Genomic DNA, 18549 nt, shown 5'->3' on the forward strand with positions numbered 1-18549 from the left:
CATCTGCATATCTGAGGTTATTGATATTTTTCCCAGCAATCTTGATTCCAGCTTGTGCTTCATCCAGTCCAGCATTTCTCATGATGTACTCTGCATGTAAGTTAAATAAGCAGGGTGACAATATACAGCCTTAACATACTCCTTTCCTGATTTGGAACCAGTCTGTTTTTCCATGTCCAGTTCTAACTGTTGCTTCTTGATCTGCATACAGATATTTTAGGAGGCAGGACAGGTGGTCCGGTATTCCCATCTCTTTAAGAATTTTCCACAGTTTGTTGTGGAAGTTTCCCTTAGCTAAGAACTATTGCTATGAAGTAAAAGAGGCTTAAAAAACATACGGACCAGTCACAATATATGGACCTTATTTGGATACTGAGTCAAGCAAGTAAAAATTCAACTGTTTAAAAATAAAAAGGAAATATTCATGAGACAGTACAGAACTATATATTTGAGGTTATTAAGGAATCATTGCTAATTTTTCCATGTAACAGAATTATAAGTATCTTTAATATCCCTTTTCTTTTATCAATGTTTATTGAAACATACTAATCAAATTCTAGGGTGTCCAGGCCTTGCTTCAAAATAATCCAGAGCAGGGGACAGACAGTAGGACAAAGATGAAATAGGATTCGTCATGAGCTAAAGATCATTGATCTCTCTTTTTTTTTTAATTAAGTAATTTTTTTTTTTTTTTTTGGCCCTGCCTCACAGCATACAGAGGGCTTCCCTGGTAGTTCACTGGGAAGGACTCTGCCTGCCAGTGCAGAAGACCCTGATTCAATCCCTAGATCAGGAAGATCCCCTGGAGAAGGAAATGGTGACACCGTCCAGTACTCTTGCCAGCAAAATCCCATGGACAAAGGAGCCTGGCAGGCTACAGTTCATGGGGTCACAAAGAGTCAGACACGACTGAGTGGCTGAGCACACACACGTGGCATGCAGAACTTCCCTGGGCAGGGATTGAACCCACATCCCCTGCAATGGGAGCACCGGGGAAGCCAAAACTCACTGACGTCTGATAGAGCCACAGAGTTCATTACACTCTTCCCTCTATTCTGTGTGTGTTTGAAAGTTTTCCCATAAAAATAGATAAAAGAAACAAAAACAGAAAAAGAAGGCAAATAGTAGCTGGGACTCTGAAGCTGGATTTTTTTTTTTCTTTTTTTTTTTTGCCTCAAAGAACTACTGTCGCTCTCTCCCCAGCTTTTCCAAATCTGCCCTTGAATCAGGTCCCTCTGGGACCCTGTGTTCATGCGCTCACCACCGTAAAAGGCGTCAAGTTATGTGACGAGACATCACATTCAGCTGAGCCCTTGCCCCATGAGAATTTTAACAGTTAATGGTGTCTGCATGGCACATCTCATCCCAGCAGTTCTTTCCATAGAGAATCTAATCAGTGCAAGGTAGGCGCTCCATAAATGGTTTCCGCATGTGGGCATCCATGAATGAATAAATTCATGAACGGGCAGAGTTCAAGGCAGTCTGCTGGGCTGTGGGAAAAACATGGTAATAAGTCACGATCCACGCTCTTGAGAAGTTCACTGTCCACTGGGGCAGGAGATGTTCAGATAATCGTTGTGAAAATAATTCAGAATAAAGTCAAGGCTAAGTAGACTCAAGGCAAGGTGACAGGGCATGGCCAATTTCGAGGAACGAAGGGAGCAAAGTCCCAGCTGATACCTTAGGGACTGATCTCAGCAGAAGCAGCACAAATTCTTATGACATCTAGCTGCTTTTTTCAAGTCTTTGGGTTTTGAAGTCATAAAAGCCGCCATACTCCAACAGATTCACTGGGGGGTGCTTGGCTGGCTACAGAGGGGAAAATCTGTTTACATTAAAAAGGAAAAAAAAAAATCAGTTCGACTACTGCAAGAAAACCGAAAATCAGAAAAAGCTGTCGATGGCTTAATATGCTCTTTAGCGGCTTCAGAAGATCTGAGTCATGCCTTTTCCTAATATGTCTTCCCGTGTCAAAATCCACCACCTCAAAGGGAAGCGGAAGACGGTCTTAGGGAGACCGTGCTCAAGACAGCCGCATGTGAACAGTGCCAACGTGTTAGCTCATCGCCCAGAGCGCAAAGTCCTTTTAGGAAATTGATTTTCCTTGGATAAAGTCACTTCCCCTCTCTGCACCTCCGTCTCTTCCACTGTAAGATGAAGCAGTTGGATGAGATCAAGCATGGCAAATTTGTGGCATACTTTCTACTCCCTACTACTCTGCCCACAGCAGACATTGATAATTGATCCAAGCATCCTTCCCCACTGGGACACAGCCATACTAGGGGTACTCAACAGAGGGTCCCAGGCCCCCATAAACCATCAGAGGAAATGATACTGGCCTCAAAACTCCTTACCATCTCTGGCCTTCAGTTTCCCGGAATGCTGAATTTAAAAGCCTCGATCAGCAATATGTATACCTATGGCCGATTCATGTTGATGTATGGCAGAAACCAACACAATATTGTAAAGCAATTATCCTTCAATTAAAAATAAATAAATTTAAAAAACGTATCACCATAGAAAACCCCAAGCACACCATTACTTTGTGCTGTTGTTATGAACAACCAAAAAGTCTACTGAGGGACTTCCCTGGTGGTCCAGTGGCTAAGATTCCACGCTCCCAATGCAGAGGGCCCAGGTTCAATCCCTGGTCAGGGAACTAGATCCCACATGCCACAAATAAGAGTTTGCATGTTGGCATCTAAAGATCCCAAGTGTTGCAACCAAGACCCAGTATAGCCAAATTAAAAAATTAATTTTTTTAAGAAAGGTTAACTGAGGCCCTGTGGCTTGCTGAGGGTTGTGATGGGAGCTGAGTTACCAGCAGAAAACGTGGCCCACTCACCCCTCCTCCTACAACTTAAGGGGCTTATGATTAGGGGAGGGAGAAAGGAAATACAGAGGGAAGACAAACCACAGCGCACTCCAAGGGCCAGGGGAGTGACCAGGGATAGCCAGGCTGCAGAAGGTGGAGCGGAACAGGTTTCCCAGGAAACGGAGACAAGTTGTACCTTGAAGAATGAGCAGAGTAGACAAAACAGTGGGAAGAGCCAAGGTCACCCAGAAATCGGGCCCCTGCTCTGGGCTCTCCCTCTGCTCCCTAGAGAGATAAGATGTAATGTCCGCAGGGATGGTAGGCAGTGAGGTCATCCTACAGCATCCATAATGGGAAAGGAAATTAGTCTTGGGAAATCTACACCCAAAGTCATCTTCCCTCCCCACAAAGGGAATAATACCGGGAAGAAATTTTCTGGTCGGGGGCATTTAATCCACTTCCCCATACATACTGTGCTTAGTACAGAGGATGGACGTGAAAGAGCCAGGGGTCCCTGATCCCAACTGCATAGACACGGGAGGTGAGGGGTCTGAATGCCTGCAGGCTAGAATTCTTTCACCTGAATCTTTTGTTTGTTTTCAAAGTGGCTGCCCCAAACCTTCATTCCAGAAATACAGTTGGACCAGGCAGAACCTGCAAATGAAAAGCCTGCCTTAGCTGTGCAGCTAACGGAACAGACTATATAACAGGAAAAGGCACAATTCAATGTCATATATATGTATGACATATATATGGTTTATATGACCATATGACCGTTTATATATGACATATATATAAATATATGTATATTGATGTGCTCTTGATTTCTAAAGTGGGGTAATTTGAGAATGTGCCTTAGCCACACTGTAAGGGGATGTATTGGAGATCACCTTCTGTGTCTCCCTGGGTCTGGCCAAGGCCAGATGGACAACAGACTCACAGCATGTCTTCTCTCCAAGGACTGTGAGCCTGGGGCAGACCCAGATTCACAGCACACTGCCCTAGCAGCCCCCAGACTGCTATTTATCCAATCAGTCAGAGCTCCTCCCCACTGTGCGCCCAGCTCTCTGTCCCTTAGCATGACATAGATTACAGAGGACAGGACGGGCAGGCAGGCTTGGAGATCTGCCCTTGTGGACAGAGGAAGCAGTGTCTATCCGGGGTCCAGAAGGGCTGGGAGGACGGTGACTGAAGCCAGGAAACTGGTCTGGGCTTTTCTAACTCCACCATCCTTTCCCCATAAAGGTCCCCAGTTTACTGAGAGAGAGGATGCTCAGAGGTGCTTCGGTTCTACTCTGCATTCTCTCACTGTATCTCAGACCATACTGTGTCCAAGCCACGGAAACCTCAGGGACCAGTTGGTCCAACCCCCTCTACCAATACATCCCCACCTCCTCTGATTTGATGCTTTTCAACTGCCACTGTCTGAGAAATCCACTCAACATGCTTTTGGACTTGAATGTCAATTAAAAATACGCAGCTTGGGAGAATTCCCTGGTTGTCCAGTGGTTAGGACTCCATGCTTCCGCTGCAGGGGACATAGGTTTGATCCCTGATCCAGGGACTAAGATTCCCACATGCTGTGCACTGCAGCCAAGAAAAAAAAAAATACATAGCTTGGAAGCTCAAAGTACCCAAATGTTCATCAGCAATTGAATGGATCTATAAATCCTGATGTAGCCACATGGTGGAATACTACACAGCCATGAAGATGGAAAATCTTCCACCACACCCCCAAACATCAGTACAAAAACTGGCAGGAGTAATCCAGGACACAGAAGTCAAGAGGATGGTTCTCCCTGAGGAGTTAGGGCTGGGAGGTAGAATGAAGGGCTCCTGGGGGCTGATAATATTCTGTTTCTTGATTTGGGTGGTGGTTACTTGCGTGTGCTCTATTTATGAAAATTTGTCAAGTTGTATAGTTAGAATCCATGGCTGTATGCATGTTATACATCCAGAGAAGGTTTTGAAAATCTGTATCTTACATAAGAAGTTGCACAGTGTATGATTCCATATGTTAGCAACATATGGCACAGGTAAGTCTGGAGACAGAAAGTAGACCAGAAGCTGTCAGGGACTGGAGCAGAGGGTGAGGAGTGACTGTTCAATGGGTAAGAGGTTTCCTTTTGGGGTAATCAAAATGTCTTGGAACTAGACAGAAGTGATGGTTGTACAATATTTTGAATGTACTAAATGCCACTGAATTGTTCATTTTAAAGTGGTTAGTGATTAATTTTATGCTATGGTGATATAGTGGTAATGAATCAGCCTGCCAGTGCAGGAGACACAAAAGACATGGGTTTGATCCCTGGGTTGGCAAGATCCCCCAGAGTAAGAAATGGCAATTCAGTTGAGTATTCTTTCCTGGGAAACTCCATGGACAGATGGGGTCACAAAGAGTCTGACATGACTGAGTGACTGACACACTCACCTGTGAATTTTAGTTCAAATAAATAATGTCTATCTAGGAAGGGTCACTGGAGAAGGCAATGGCACCCCACTCCAGCACTCTTGCCTGGAAAATCCCGCAGACGGAGGAGCCTGGTAGGCTGCAGTCCATGGGGTCGCTAAGAGTCAGGCACGACTGAGCAACTTCACTTTCACTTTTCACTTTCATGCTTTGGGGAAAGAAATGGCAACCCACTCCAGTGTTCTTGCCTGGAGAATCCCAAGGATGTGGGAGCCTGGTGGGCTGCCGTCTATTGGGTCGCACAGAGTCGGACACGCCTGAAGGGACTTATATGCAGCAGCAGCAGGAAGAGCCACACGCTAAAAGCCATCTTTGTTATTTCTGTAATTCCTGTAGCTTGATGGTTTCCCTATCTCTCCCAGCTCTTGCGGTGGTCACAGATGGCTGAGCTCTAGGGGCCTCTGATCTGAACTCCACATAACGAGAGGTTCCAGGGCAATGCCTGGTCATTACAGTGAGCAGGCTCACAAGATGCCAGAAGCCCGTCACACTTTCAAGGGGTCTTGGGTAACGGAGCCTGGGCTTGCAGGGGGCCAGGCTTCATCCCCACTGCCATGTCAACCCTACTCCAGAGCCAAGGACCTCCCAAGGACTTCTGCATCCTTGCCCCTGTCCCGACCACAGCTGGGTCTGGTGGATTCCCTTCAGCCTCACGTGCAAACTCGCATCTGTGGCAGTAAGCGAGCCCCGGCTGGAGAGCGGTGGCTGCTCACACTGTTATCCCTTTCTCAGCAATAATGTTTAGGTTCAGGAAAGAGTTCCAAGATACATATAATTCCTCATGCTGAGTAAGGGCTCCAGGCCTGACTCCACTGCTGCCCCGGCTACTGCTCTATCCAGGAATGTTAATACACCAGCCGTTGGTCCCGCGCTATGAATGGGTATCCCTCAATGTCCTCATTATGTGCTCCATATTTCAGGTCATGTAATTCAGCTGTAAAAATTTGCCCCTGGCTGCACCTGGCATAGGAGTGGCACAGAGGGGTGTGTTTATTTTTTTAAGGTGCTGTTAAAAATAAATTTAATAAGAGAAAGAGAGTGGAAGAGAGCGAGCAAGGGATGGAGACTGTGTGTAATTTGAACGAAGGAGGAAAAGACGTGCACAGAAGGTTTGAGATCCTGGTGCTTTGGGAGTGTGAGTGTGTGTGTGTGTGTGTGTGTGTGTGCGTGCGCGCACGGGTGTTTCCCCTGAGTAACTCAAAGCCAGCTTTGTTTATTAAACCGAGATTTTCCAGATCGTTAGGTTGTGATGTGGCTTAGTTTATACTGTGCAATATCCCATCTTAAATACACACAGGTACATAAGTGAAAACCGGTGGAGCGACTTCAATTAGTAACAGTATGGGCAGCAATTAACTTTAAATGAACATTTTCATGAGTTTTTCTCCTTCCCTTTCCTTCTCTTGGCTGTGTAATTAACAAGTCTCTAAACGAACTCAGTCTCTCTTTGAGACTAGAAGACTTTGGTTCTAGAAGCCACAGTGTGAAGATGGAGAGGAACGTAAGGGTCTCCAGACTGGGACACTTAGGTGGCAGGGGCCTGTCCTTCTGGGCATGCCATGGTGGAAGAGAGTCACCACCCCCGCCCCCAACCCCTAGGAAGTAAGATGCACGTGGGGCGATCTTATCACCTAAACCGAACCCTAGAACATGTAGGCTGACAGAGGACCTCGGTCCCATTTCTGGCCAGGAGAAGTTGTTTGGGAAACATCATCTTGACTATCACGTTTTCTAGACTATTTTCAGTGATTTATGCGAAAAACTGGGATGTCGGAAATTAACATGTCTTGGAAGGGCTGAAGTAGTGCCAGTAATGGGGTGATGGGGAAAAGAGGGGGGAATATGGACACACCAAGTTGTCCTTTCTCCACTTGAGCTACGATGCTATGTTTTGGGGCTATGATGTCCCTTGGACCCAAGATGTCCATGTTAGCACCCAAACATGGTACCACGCGGAAGTCAAGAATCAGGGCTCCGTGGACAATGGGAGAGGGGAGGGGAGGCGGATATAAAAGCCTTGCTCCAGAGGGGCAGCCCCTCTCCTGACCTCCCTGGACTGCAATGAGGCTTGTGGTCTAAGGAGGACCTCTCGGATGTAACCACATGCATCTATCTGCTGGTGTCTACCCAGGGCACCACGGAGGGTCACCCAGAGCTGAAGAAGGACCGGGAATGAGATGTCTTAGGTAAACCATAGGACTGCTTCGCACCACGCACCTTCAGTGTCCCGTCCCCCTCATCTGCCTTGGAGGACCCTGTGGCCACACCTCCTGCCTGGTCACTCTGCCTGGGGCAGCAGGAGAATGGCATCGGGGGCTTGATGCTGAGACAGCGCTCTCTCACGTAGTCCCTCACCAAAGGATCACCCTACCAGAGCCAGGACACGTCTCTTTGGCCGTCCGTCACCTTAATCCTCTCCATCTGAGTTTGTGGTCGCTGTTTCCCCTCAGAGCGAGCCTGTCCCGAAGCTCCTCGTTCGGCCTTACTTGGGCGCCACCTGGTGTCCAAGAGCCTCACTGCCGGTGGGTTCTGGCCGAGCAGAAAGAACAGGAGGTTTTTGCTTTTTGCTTTTGTCTTTGTTTTTCCTGCTCTTCTTTTAGGTTCTGTGGGGAGAGGTGGAGTCAGACTGGATTACAGCAGGGGAACAGGCACAGCCTGTTCACAGGACATTCCTGCCCCAGCGGACACTCTGTGCCCTGGGCTGCTTCTCACAGGGCAGACGGAACTTTCAGAGTCCCCCTGTGTGTACTAAGTCGCTTCAGTCGTGTCCGACTCTTTGGGACCCCATGGACTGCAGCCCACCAGGCTCCTCTGTCCATGGGATTCTCCAGGCAAGAATACTGGAGTGGATTACCATGCCCTCCTCCAGGGGATCTTCCCGACCCAGGGATCAAACCCGAGTCTCTTACGTCTCCTGCATTGGCAGGTGGGTTCTTTACAATTAGCGCCACCTGGGAAGCCGAGAGACTCTCCCCCTCTAGTCAGTGCTTTCTTTTGTTTTAAAGAAACATTATATATATGGAGAGAGAGAGAGAGAAAGGAAATCTGGGGCTAAAGGATCAACAGGAGCCAGACTGGGTTTCCCTCTCATCTCAGCCACTTACTAGCTATGTGATCATGAGTAAGTTATTCTCACCTCTCCAAACCTCAGTTTCTTTCTGAGAAAAAAGGGAGAACTATACCTATTTAAGCGGAGAAGGCAATGGCACCCCACTCCAGTACTTTTGCCTGAAAAATCCCATGGACAGAGGAGCCTGGTGGGCTGCAGTCCATGAGGTCGCTGGGAGTCAGACACGACTGAGCGACTTCACTTTCACTTTTCACTTTCATGCATTGGAGAAGGAAATGGCAACCCACTCCAGTGTTCTTGCCTGGAAAATCCCAGGGACGGGGGAGCGTGGTGGGCTGCCATCTATGGGGTCGCACAGAGTCGGACACGACTGAAGAGACTTAGCAGCAGCAGCAGCATACCCACTTAAGAGGGTCCATGAGATTTAAAATCAAAAGTCCTGCCAGGTTCTTGATCACTGAGGGTGCTCAATAAATGTCATTTCCTCCTTTCCTCAGCAGACATAGGGAGATAGAGATGATTACATAGGTAATACAGTTTAGGACACAATGAAAGTAATATTTGTTTTTTTCTTAGTGTGTGTGTGGGGATGGGCAGAGCTATAGTGGGGGTGGGGGTGAAGGGAAGTCTGCATTCTCACTTTCCTCCAAGCTTCTCAGCCTTTGCAGGTCTGGGAAGAGGAACCCAAACTGTGTGTAGTGACTCTGATCACATCTCCGTTGGAGAGATTAAAGGCATGCTTCACTCCCGACTTTACACTAACCGGCTAATAGATAATAAGGTAAGTCATTGTGGAGTAAGCCTTGTTTGAAAAGTTTTCCAGAGGCCAATGTGCCCAGCTCAAATGAGTTTTGCCCCATAATGCTCATCCCCATTTACCGAGCCCCTTTATAGGGGAGGCATAGCCAGGAATTTGACCGGCATCACCTCCTGTACCTTTATAACAACTATGCCAGTCAGAATTACTTCCCCTATTACATAGATGAGGAAGTTGGGGTTCAGGGTGGTCAGGTCACTTGCCTACGGTCACATATCTAGGAAGTGATGAGGTCCACACAACTCTAGATCCAGTTTGTCCCCTTCCTGCTTTTCTCAATACCCCTTGAACCCAGGCATCTTCTCCTGGAGCAGAGGCTGGTCTCTGAACCAACCAGCAGCGGCTTTCTGCCCCAGCCCCAGCCCTGGGCATAAATCACATCTCGGTTCCTGCCCATGGCTCATTGGTTGGGCTCCCAGCTGTCTTCCGCCTAGTTCCAGGCGTGCGGCTATATTAAGAATGTGAACTGTAACATTAACGCTTAAAAAAAAAAATCCCAAAGAGAAAGACAGAAAGAAAGAAATACCCCTAAAGAGTCTAATGTCAGGTCCAGCCAAAGGTCATAAATCAATGTCGGTAAATTTATAAACAGTTCATAAATGTAAGTGCTTTTTACAGGGCTGTTTGTTACTGTGTCGGGGCTGGGATGGGGCGGGGCAGCCCATCCATCTGTCTTCCAGTCGGGAGCCGCTCCGATGGTTCCAGCACCTCCAGCTGCAGAAGGAATAGGAACCGGACCAGTGCGGCCAGGTGATGGGAAACTTGCAGGTGGGTGAGGGGAGCCCTGAACTTGAAATGAGGTTTTGAGGACATTTACAGCAACAACATCACAACGATGACTTTTTCTCCAGGTTTTTCTTTTGATTTTTCTAAGTATACTGTTCTTAGAAACTCTGGTGTGTCCTTAGCCTAGAAGCACCACCAAAAGGACATATTCCAAAGCAGAGAACCAGATTCTTCGCACAGAGTTCCCCCTGCCCACCCATGGGATACACCCCACCACCACCTCATCTTCACTCGGCCCATTCCAGGACCCAAAGCCCAGACACTGGGTTTAAAGACAGGCTTGGCCAAGACATAGCCTCTGCCACTGCAGGAAAGGCTCTGGCTAGAAATTTCTGGAATTAGAAATAAAAGGGAGGTATGGTGAATGCTGCCTTCTCCTGTCCTGTCTCCTGGTTAAAAAGCAGGAGGTCTTGAGCCCCGGGAGCTCACAGAGCAGGTCTGGAAAAGAGCTTCTCAGCTTCTCTAGGAAACCTTGATTTCTCTAGGAAACCTTGATTTCTCTAGGAAATCAAGAGTAGGGAACACATGGTATCCCCTCCACTGTTTACTTTTCTCTCCTCCTTGACTTGACCACATGTCACTTCCTTATCAGCCCCAAACTGAGACTCTACACAAATAAGCTCTTGCCCACAGGTCCTTGGGGTGGAGGACAGGGAGTGGAGTTGCCTCACTCTTCTTCCCAAAAGCTCCAGTTTCTGCAGCGCCAGGCTGGCCCAGCCCAACACCCTGTGGAACACCTACCTCAACCCCTGTCGGCAAGGGTGGAATGAGTGAGGGTGATAACCTCTACCCTTGGGCACCTACGTCCAAGCCCCAGTCCCCTGAGCTAAGTCACTCACTGATGATCAGTTCAGAACAGCTGTGAAGACCTGAAGGATCAACTCAGGCTAAGCCAGCTATAAAAGTGAAAGTAAAGTCGCTCAGTCGTGTCCAACTCTTTGTGACCCCATGGACTGTAGCCTACCAGGCTCCTCCCTCCATGGGATTCTCCAGGCAAGAGTACTGGAGTGGGTTGCCATTTCCTTCTCCAGGGGATCTTCCCGACCCAGGGATCGAACCCGGGTCTCCCGCATTCCGGGCAGATGCTTTAACCTCTGAGCCACCAGGGAAGCCATCACTATTACATTCTGCAAACTCAAGATCCTGGAGTCTTTCTGGATCATGATCATGAAAGTAGGTGCGTACACCCAGTGTCTTCTAGCAACTTCCCTCAGAGCAATTTCGAAACACATACCTGTCTCAGCATAAGTGATGGTATTTCTGACACAAAGCAGCTCTTTTTATAGTGAAACTTTATTAAAATAATGCATTTGTGGAACTTCCCTGGTGGTCCAATGGTTAAGAATCTGCCTTTCAATGCAGGAGACACAGGTTCGATACCTGTTCCAGGAAGAAACCACATGCCCCAGAGCAACTAAGGCTGTGAGCTGCAACTGCTGAAGCCCAAGTGCTCTAAAGCCCTTGCCCCACAACAAGAGAAACCACCTCAGTGAGAAGCCCGAGCACCGCAACTAGAGAGTATCGCCCGCTCACTGCAAACAAAGACCCAGCATAGCCAAAAATGAAATAAGTAAATAATTTTTTTAAAGTGCGGCATGGGCGTGTGTGTTCAGTCGTGTCCGACTCTTTATGACCCCACGGACTGTAGCCCGCCAGGCTCCTCTGTCCAGGGGATTCTTCAGGCAAGAATACTGGAGTGGGTTGCCATGCCCTCCTCCAGGGATCTTCCTGATCCAGGGACAGAATCCACATCTCCTGTGTCTCCTTCATTGACAGGCAGATTCTTTACCACTGCACCACCTGGGAAGTCCTTGGCCCATAAAAGTTGTTCCACTCTAACCTTATCCCTCGATTTCCAGAAGGCTGGTTACTGCTCACTCTTCAAGAGACCACTGGGTCTGGCAGAACCACCTCATATGGCCAGAACCACCTTGTACGGCCAGAACTGCCCGTGAAAACCCCGTTAACCGGTTGTACCTTTCCAGGCGAGCGCTAAACAGGGATTTCATTTATTTGAAAAGTAGGTATTAAATATGTCAGATGTAGGAAGTGAAATGTAATGGGCCCAATTCCACACTCGGTTCCATATGCGTAAATCCCACTGATGGAGAACAGAGTGTGGCTGCGGCAGCAGAGACGAGGTCCCCGGTCTGCGAGAGGAAATTGCGCTCTTGATGGATCTTAGCTGACATTCTAATGGACATGGAGTCGAGGCTGTTAAAACTGGAAGGGGCCCTGAAGTTTCTGGTTGGGTTGTTCAGGGTTTGTTGTTTTTTTTTTTTTTTTTAAGCTTTAGGAGTTGTCACATTCCTGCTTTATTCCTCGGTTTTATTTTCTAACTCTCAGTAAACATTTGCCATTCCTCCTCAGTCTTGTTCCAGTTCTGCTGTGCTTGAGTGGAGTTTTCCAAGAGGGTGGCCGGGTGCTTGGCCAAGGAATGAGCAAACATTTCATAGCCTAAGTTTGGGAAGCAGCCTGAAGGCCTCCTAGCCACTGACACTGCAAGGAAAGTCTTGCTATTTAAAGTCTGGTCCCTGGACCAGCAGCATCAGCCTCCCCTGGGAACTTGTTAGAAATGCAGGGTCTCGGGCCCCACCCCAGACCTTCGAAGTCTAAGTCTGCATTTTGACATGATGCCAAGTGATTCATGGGCACATTACAGAGTGAGAAGCCCTGGATTAGAGAAAGGACACTGGGCATGACCCCTTCCTTGACACAAATTTATCACCAGGCATTATCTTAAGCACCATAAGAATCCAGTTCAGAGGTTTGTGATAACTGCAATGGTAACTCACCAGCCCACTGGTTCTCTTCCTGTGCCTTAGAATCACCGAGGGAACTTTTTGAAAATGAGGAAGTGCAGACCCAACCCAAGAGATGGTAATTCTACTGATGGCTGGGAAGGGGCTTGGATCTTTGTTATTTACTTCGAGCTCTAGGTGACTTTACCTTGGAGCCAGGACTGGGAGGTCCTGCGTTAAAATATCACCTTGAATAGTGAGATTTCTTTCAGAAGCAGAGTGATTTAAGTTCCTGATTCTCCCACCATGCATAGCGTGCTGGACCCCAAAGATGGATCCAGGAATGGATACCATGAGTGTTGTTCAAGAGCTTGCAGTTCAGTTGAGGATAAAGTGAGATGCATAGCAAGAGGTGCGTGGTTTTGAGAAGTGCCCTGGTTCTGTGAGGAATGTTGAGCAGGTGAGTCCACCACAGAAAATGATGGAAGCAGAGAGAGTTGGAGTGTATATGAGAGGATATGCATTCACATGGCATGTTGGAGCTGGGAGGAACCTTAGGAATTGTCTGGTTTTTCCACAGAATGCCATAGAACAGGGTTTTTCAACCTCAGCAACATCGACATTTGGGGCCAGATAATCCAGGAGGGATTGGGGGCAGGAGGAGAAGGGGACGACAGAGGATGAGATGGCTGGATGGCATCACTGACTCGATGGACGTGAGTCTCAGTGAACTCTGGGAGTTGGTGATGGACAGGGAGGCCTGGCGTGCTGCGATTCATGGGGTCACAAAGAGTTGGACACGACTGAGCGACTGATCTGATCTGAATCCAGGACCAAAATAACAACGTGGAGACGGTCCTGTGCATTACAGGATGCTCATCAGCATCCCTCTACGTGCCAGTAGCATTCACACTCAAACTGTCAACAGACTTTGGCAGGTGAGCCCTGGGGGCACAAGTGCCCTGGCTGAAAACCACTGGCATAGAGCAATTAGGGAAGATGGTGGTAGGTCTGGACACGTACTCAGAAGGAGCACAGCAATGGAAGTGAGTTATGACTTTTAAAAAGTAAGTTGTCAACAACATGGATGTTAGTCCCAATAACAAGATGTGTGTGTGTGTCCAAGGGTTGGGTGCAAACAGTGGAAGTGGTGTCTCCTCTCTAAGTGCTTAAAGCATGGGTACTGGTACTCAATTACCTGTGCTCTGTTCCCAGTTCTATCACCTACTACCTACCCTGACCAATGTCCCTAATCTCCAGGACACGTGCCTCAGCGTCTCTATCTTTAAAAATGGGACTTGCAGTGCCTACCTGAAAGGACTGTTGTAAGGACAGTGCGGTCACTAAAGCACACGGTGATGCAGCTCCCAGGTTTGAGCCACGGCCGACAGCATCAGCTCTGAGGATGTAACTGGAAGGCTGGATAATGACGAGGGAGACCTTCAGGTTCTGTTTTGTAAACTTCTGCCTGTTTGAATCCTGTCTAATGAGATTGTGTTTCTATAATTGTGTAAGAAAGCAAACACACGCACAAAAGAAAGAAATGCTCTTGTTTAGTCCACCTCGTCTTTTTAAATAAACTTTTTATTTTGGAATTATTTTAGACTTGCTGGGGGAAAAAAAAAGGTTGCCAAATAGCACAGAGTGTTCCCTCGCGCTTCTCACTGGGCGTTGGGTTATCATCTTACATTTCCATGGTGCAATTGTCAAAACTGAGAAACACTGGTGCATCCCTATTAACCAAACTCCAGACGCCACTTGGATTTCACCAGATATTTTACAAATGTCCTTTTTCTGTTCCAGGATCCCATCCAAGACAGCACAGTGCGTTTAGTCATCCTGTCTCCTTCGACTCCTCTGGGCTGTGCTGGTTGCTCGGTCTTGTCTCTGTTTCATGACCTTCACACTTCTGAAGAGCGGTGGGAGGCCTTTTATAGCAGGCCCCCTAATTTGGGTCTGTCTGATGTTTTCTTATGACTAGACGGGGGCTCTGGGTGTGGGAGAAAACCACAGAGGTGAGGTAGGCCTCCTCGAGCCATCACCCCAGGGCCGCATACTGCCACCATGACCGCCACTGGTGAGGCTGACCTCAGCTCGACCACCGTGGTGTCTGCTACATTCTTCCACTGTAAAGTGGCCCCCTCCTCACTGACGCTCTGCGCCACCCACACCCCAAAAGGGGACAGATTAAGCTCCTCCTCCAGGAGGAGGGAACGTCTAGGTTGTATTTGGAGTTTTTCTGTAGGAAGATTTGTCTCTTTGCCCCATCTATTTACTTACTCAGTCATTTATTTATACAAGTATGGACTCATGGAGATTTATTTTAGACTTTGGTTTGTAATCTAATACAGTGATATTTATTTTGTTGTTCAAATACCCACTTCATTTTCAACAGTGGAGAAGCCCTGAATTGGGTTGGGGGTGGGGTGGGGGTGCTGGTTTGTAGATCAAGGGGCGCCAACAGGGAGATGGATCACGAGTTACAGACGCAGAGCAGGGTCTTTGGTTTAGATTGGCCTCCGTGAAGGCCATGGTCGGTGGGAAAGCAGAAAGAACAGAGGCTGTGTGGCTGGTGGCAAAGCCACTGCCAGTGTGACTGGGGAGGGGGAGAGCTTCAAGAGTGTGGGATGTAGACAAGGGTCCCAACTGCGCAATGTCAGGGCACGTCCCATCTATAACATCCCGGGGAAACCAAGGCCACGGTGAGGTTGAGAAAGACACCGTGGAAACCTGAGACTTTCTCAGGGATCAAAGAACAAAGTCTGTCAGAGCTGTAGACTGTGTGTTCTCTGGGGGAGGGGGACGCAGGCCTGCTGGACTCCCCAGGGCGGGAGTGGGGAATACAGCGTGGGGCACAGACATGGAATCACAGGATCCGACGTTCGAGGGAGTGTAACAACCTTGCTGCCGCTAGTCAAGCTTGAACTGGAAGCCTCATTGGACCTCACCATCTTGACTCCAAGGTTGAGTTCCAGCTCCAGTCGCATCAAGAGTCCACAGGGCTGTGGGAGGCCCTCTTTCTTCCCTTTGCGGCCTCTCTGTGCCTGGGCCCTTTGCTCTCTCTCCCCCAGGGTCCCATCTCTTCCTTTTCCTGGCCTCCCATGTGGGGTCTCAAACCCTCTCTGGTCATTCTGGCCCCACTGGTCCGAGGACAGGGCAAGGAGGGGGGCAGAACTTGGATCCTGTGAGCTGACCCCCCAGCGAAGCTCGGCCTTCCAGAGCCAATCTGGCCTCTCCCAGTGCAGCCCCGGGGGACCTCAGGTTCTGGGGCTCCTCCCTGCCTAGAGCCCCATCTCCCAGGGCCCCTGCCCCAGCCTCCTCCATGCATTTCTCCAGGAGGGAGAGAAGGTCAACTGTCCTCTCCCAAATTCTTGTTAGGCATCCTGTAGGAAGAGTAAGAGACTATGGTTTTCACAAACTCAGACACAGAAAGAGCAGCTCTACAGCTTTTTCTTGGCTGATGGGCCTGGCCTAGAGGGGGCCCAAGTGCTGGGCCAGAGGAAGCCACCCATGTACAAAAATCTCCATTCTTAACTAGAGCCGTTCAGCATACCCTTTCGGGGTACGGAGAGAAGCCCTGGGATTTTAATATTAATCAGAAGGAGAAATGGGTTCCAGGTGGAGCGTGGAGGTTCCAGCCTGGTCCCACTCCCAGGTCTGAGCAGGTGAGGGGCCAGGCCACGGATGGAGGGAGTCTTGGCCAAGACCCTCTTGAGGTATCTTTTCAGCTTACTGGAAGCCATGGGCTTCTTCGAAACTTCTTCCCATGGGGTCTGGCTGGTCAAGGCAAGTATAAGTCACTCTGGAGGGAGAGGTGAGTCAAAGACGATGGCTTCCAGGAGGAGAGAGAGCAGACTGACCACAGGCAGGCCCCCCGGGCAGCTTCCCACTCCCGCGCACCATGGGAGAGCCTTCCTGGAAGACAGAATGCTCTGGCCAGGAAATTTTTTTTTTTTAATTAAAAAAAAACCATTCATGGGTCCCAGGACTATCAAAGAGCAAGAGGAGAAGGGATGAGAAAGCCCTCGACAAGGCTGGGATGCGATTACACTGTCCACCTGAGGGCTCCCAGGAACCCCACCAAGGACGTGCCATGGAAACGGGAAGACGCGCCCAAGCACGGGAGGGGGCTTAGCTCATCTCGGCCAACTATGGTGGTCCCCTCTCCTGACCAGTGTCTCCAGAAGAGACCCCAGCCTGGCCACCCCCAGCTGGCGAGACTCCCGCTGTCCAGCAGACTTATTTCGAGAAAGAGCAGGTTTCTGTGAAGGCGGGGAGGCTGCTGGCCGTCGTCTCTGGCAGGAGCACAGGAAACACTCGTGGCTGATTCTGTTTCCAACAGGAGATGGTGCTGGGCCGCCCAGGACACGGGAGATGTAGTCTCTGCCCTCGAGAAGCTCATGGTCTTCCTGAAGAGACAAGTCTGGTCTAGGAAGGAGCACAGCCTGGGAGTCCAAATGTGGACTGGAGCCTCAGCAGGACCCTGTATGGGGTGAGCACCTACATAGACCGTGTCATGATTATCTCCGTCGTATAACAGGTGAAGAAACAGACCAAGGGACTTCTCTGGTGGTCCAGTGGTTAAGACTTTGCCTTCTAATGTAGGGGCTACAGGTTCAATCCCTGGTCGGGGAGCTAAGATTCCACATGCTTGATGGCTAAAAAACCAAAAAGAAAAATGGAAGCAATATTGTGATAAATTCAATAAAGATTTTTAAAATGGTCCACATCAAAAAAAAAAAAAATCTTAAAAAAAGAGACCAAGAAAGATGCAAAGGATGTGTCAAGAGAAGAAACGGAGGCCTTGGAGATTGGTGGTTCATCAGGGATGGGAAGAAGACAAAGACAACCCCATGAATAACTAGATGAACCGCAGAGGCCCAACTTGCCATGGACATGAATCTGGTTGTGATGTGATCAATTCCTTCTGCCAAGCAAGCAGTCATCATCCCCTTGGGAACACCCCCTGGTAGTCCTTCAGAATCAGGGCAGGTGTCCTGGCATTCCCGATCACCTCTGCTTTTCAGGCCGTCATTGCCCTAGGACACTGCAGTCAGTGTCTGGGTGGGAGACTTGATTACCTGGGAAGCCTGCAGTCTCACTGCTGCCATTCCTCCAGAAATTGCCCCACGGCTGGATCTGCCGTGGAGCCCATAGCTTCAGCCCCAAGCCCACGTCTCCTTTCTTCTCTCCTGTCCCAGAGAGGAGAACCAGACCCTGTTCAGGACCTGCAGCTTCTGCCCAGATTCTCACCATCTTCTCCTGATGCTAGGAAGCCTGGCTCAGAAGACCCTAGGTGACTTCCACAACCCCCAGGCTCAGCCCAGAGAAAAGAATGACTCTCAGGTTTCCTCCAGTGACTTTGAAATAAGAACATGCTAGAAACCACAGAGGAGTGGCAGGCTTGGGCAGAAATGTCCCACAAATACTCCTGTTGTTGCATTCGTCTTGGACCCCACAAAGACCCTAGAGAGACACATCTGGGACAGTCTATAACTGTGCGATCCAAGGAACCCATTTCCCATATGCCTGCCCAGCTCCATCTTTTCCTCTTTCAGTCTGAATTTTCCCTCTGGCCTTGGTGGAAGTTTGGGTAGAACTCTCCAACCATAGAAACCATATCAATGATTATGGCTACCACATTAAACACAGGCCTGTATGAACCAGCTCCTGGGCTAAGTGCTTTGCAGGTATTATTTCTAATCCTTATAAGAAGCATGCAAAGTAGGTGTCAGATGCATTTTACAGATGTGGAAATTGAGGCCAAGAGAAACTGAATAACTTGTTCAAGCTCACACAGTTCTTGGGTGGTTGACCCAGAATTCTTAATTTTTTTCACTAGATCATTCT

The 18549-nt window shown here is 48.7% G+C and overlaps 1 pseudogene; it reads right to left on the bottom strand.

The window, feature by feature from the left end:
• The window catches only part of LOC105005276, a 132275-nt pseudogene that overhangs the window by 21341 nt on the left and 92385 nt on the right, over positions 1-18549 (bottom strand).

Source organism: Bison bison, unplaced genomic scaffold, assembly GCF_000754665.1.
Source record: "Bison bison bison isolate TAMUID 2011002044 unplaced genomic scaffold, Bison_UMD1.0 scf7180017864487, whole genome shotgun sequence".
Lineage (NCBI taxonomy): Eukaryota > Metazoa > Chordata > Mammalia > Artiodactyla > Bovidae > Bison > Bison bison.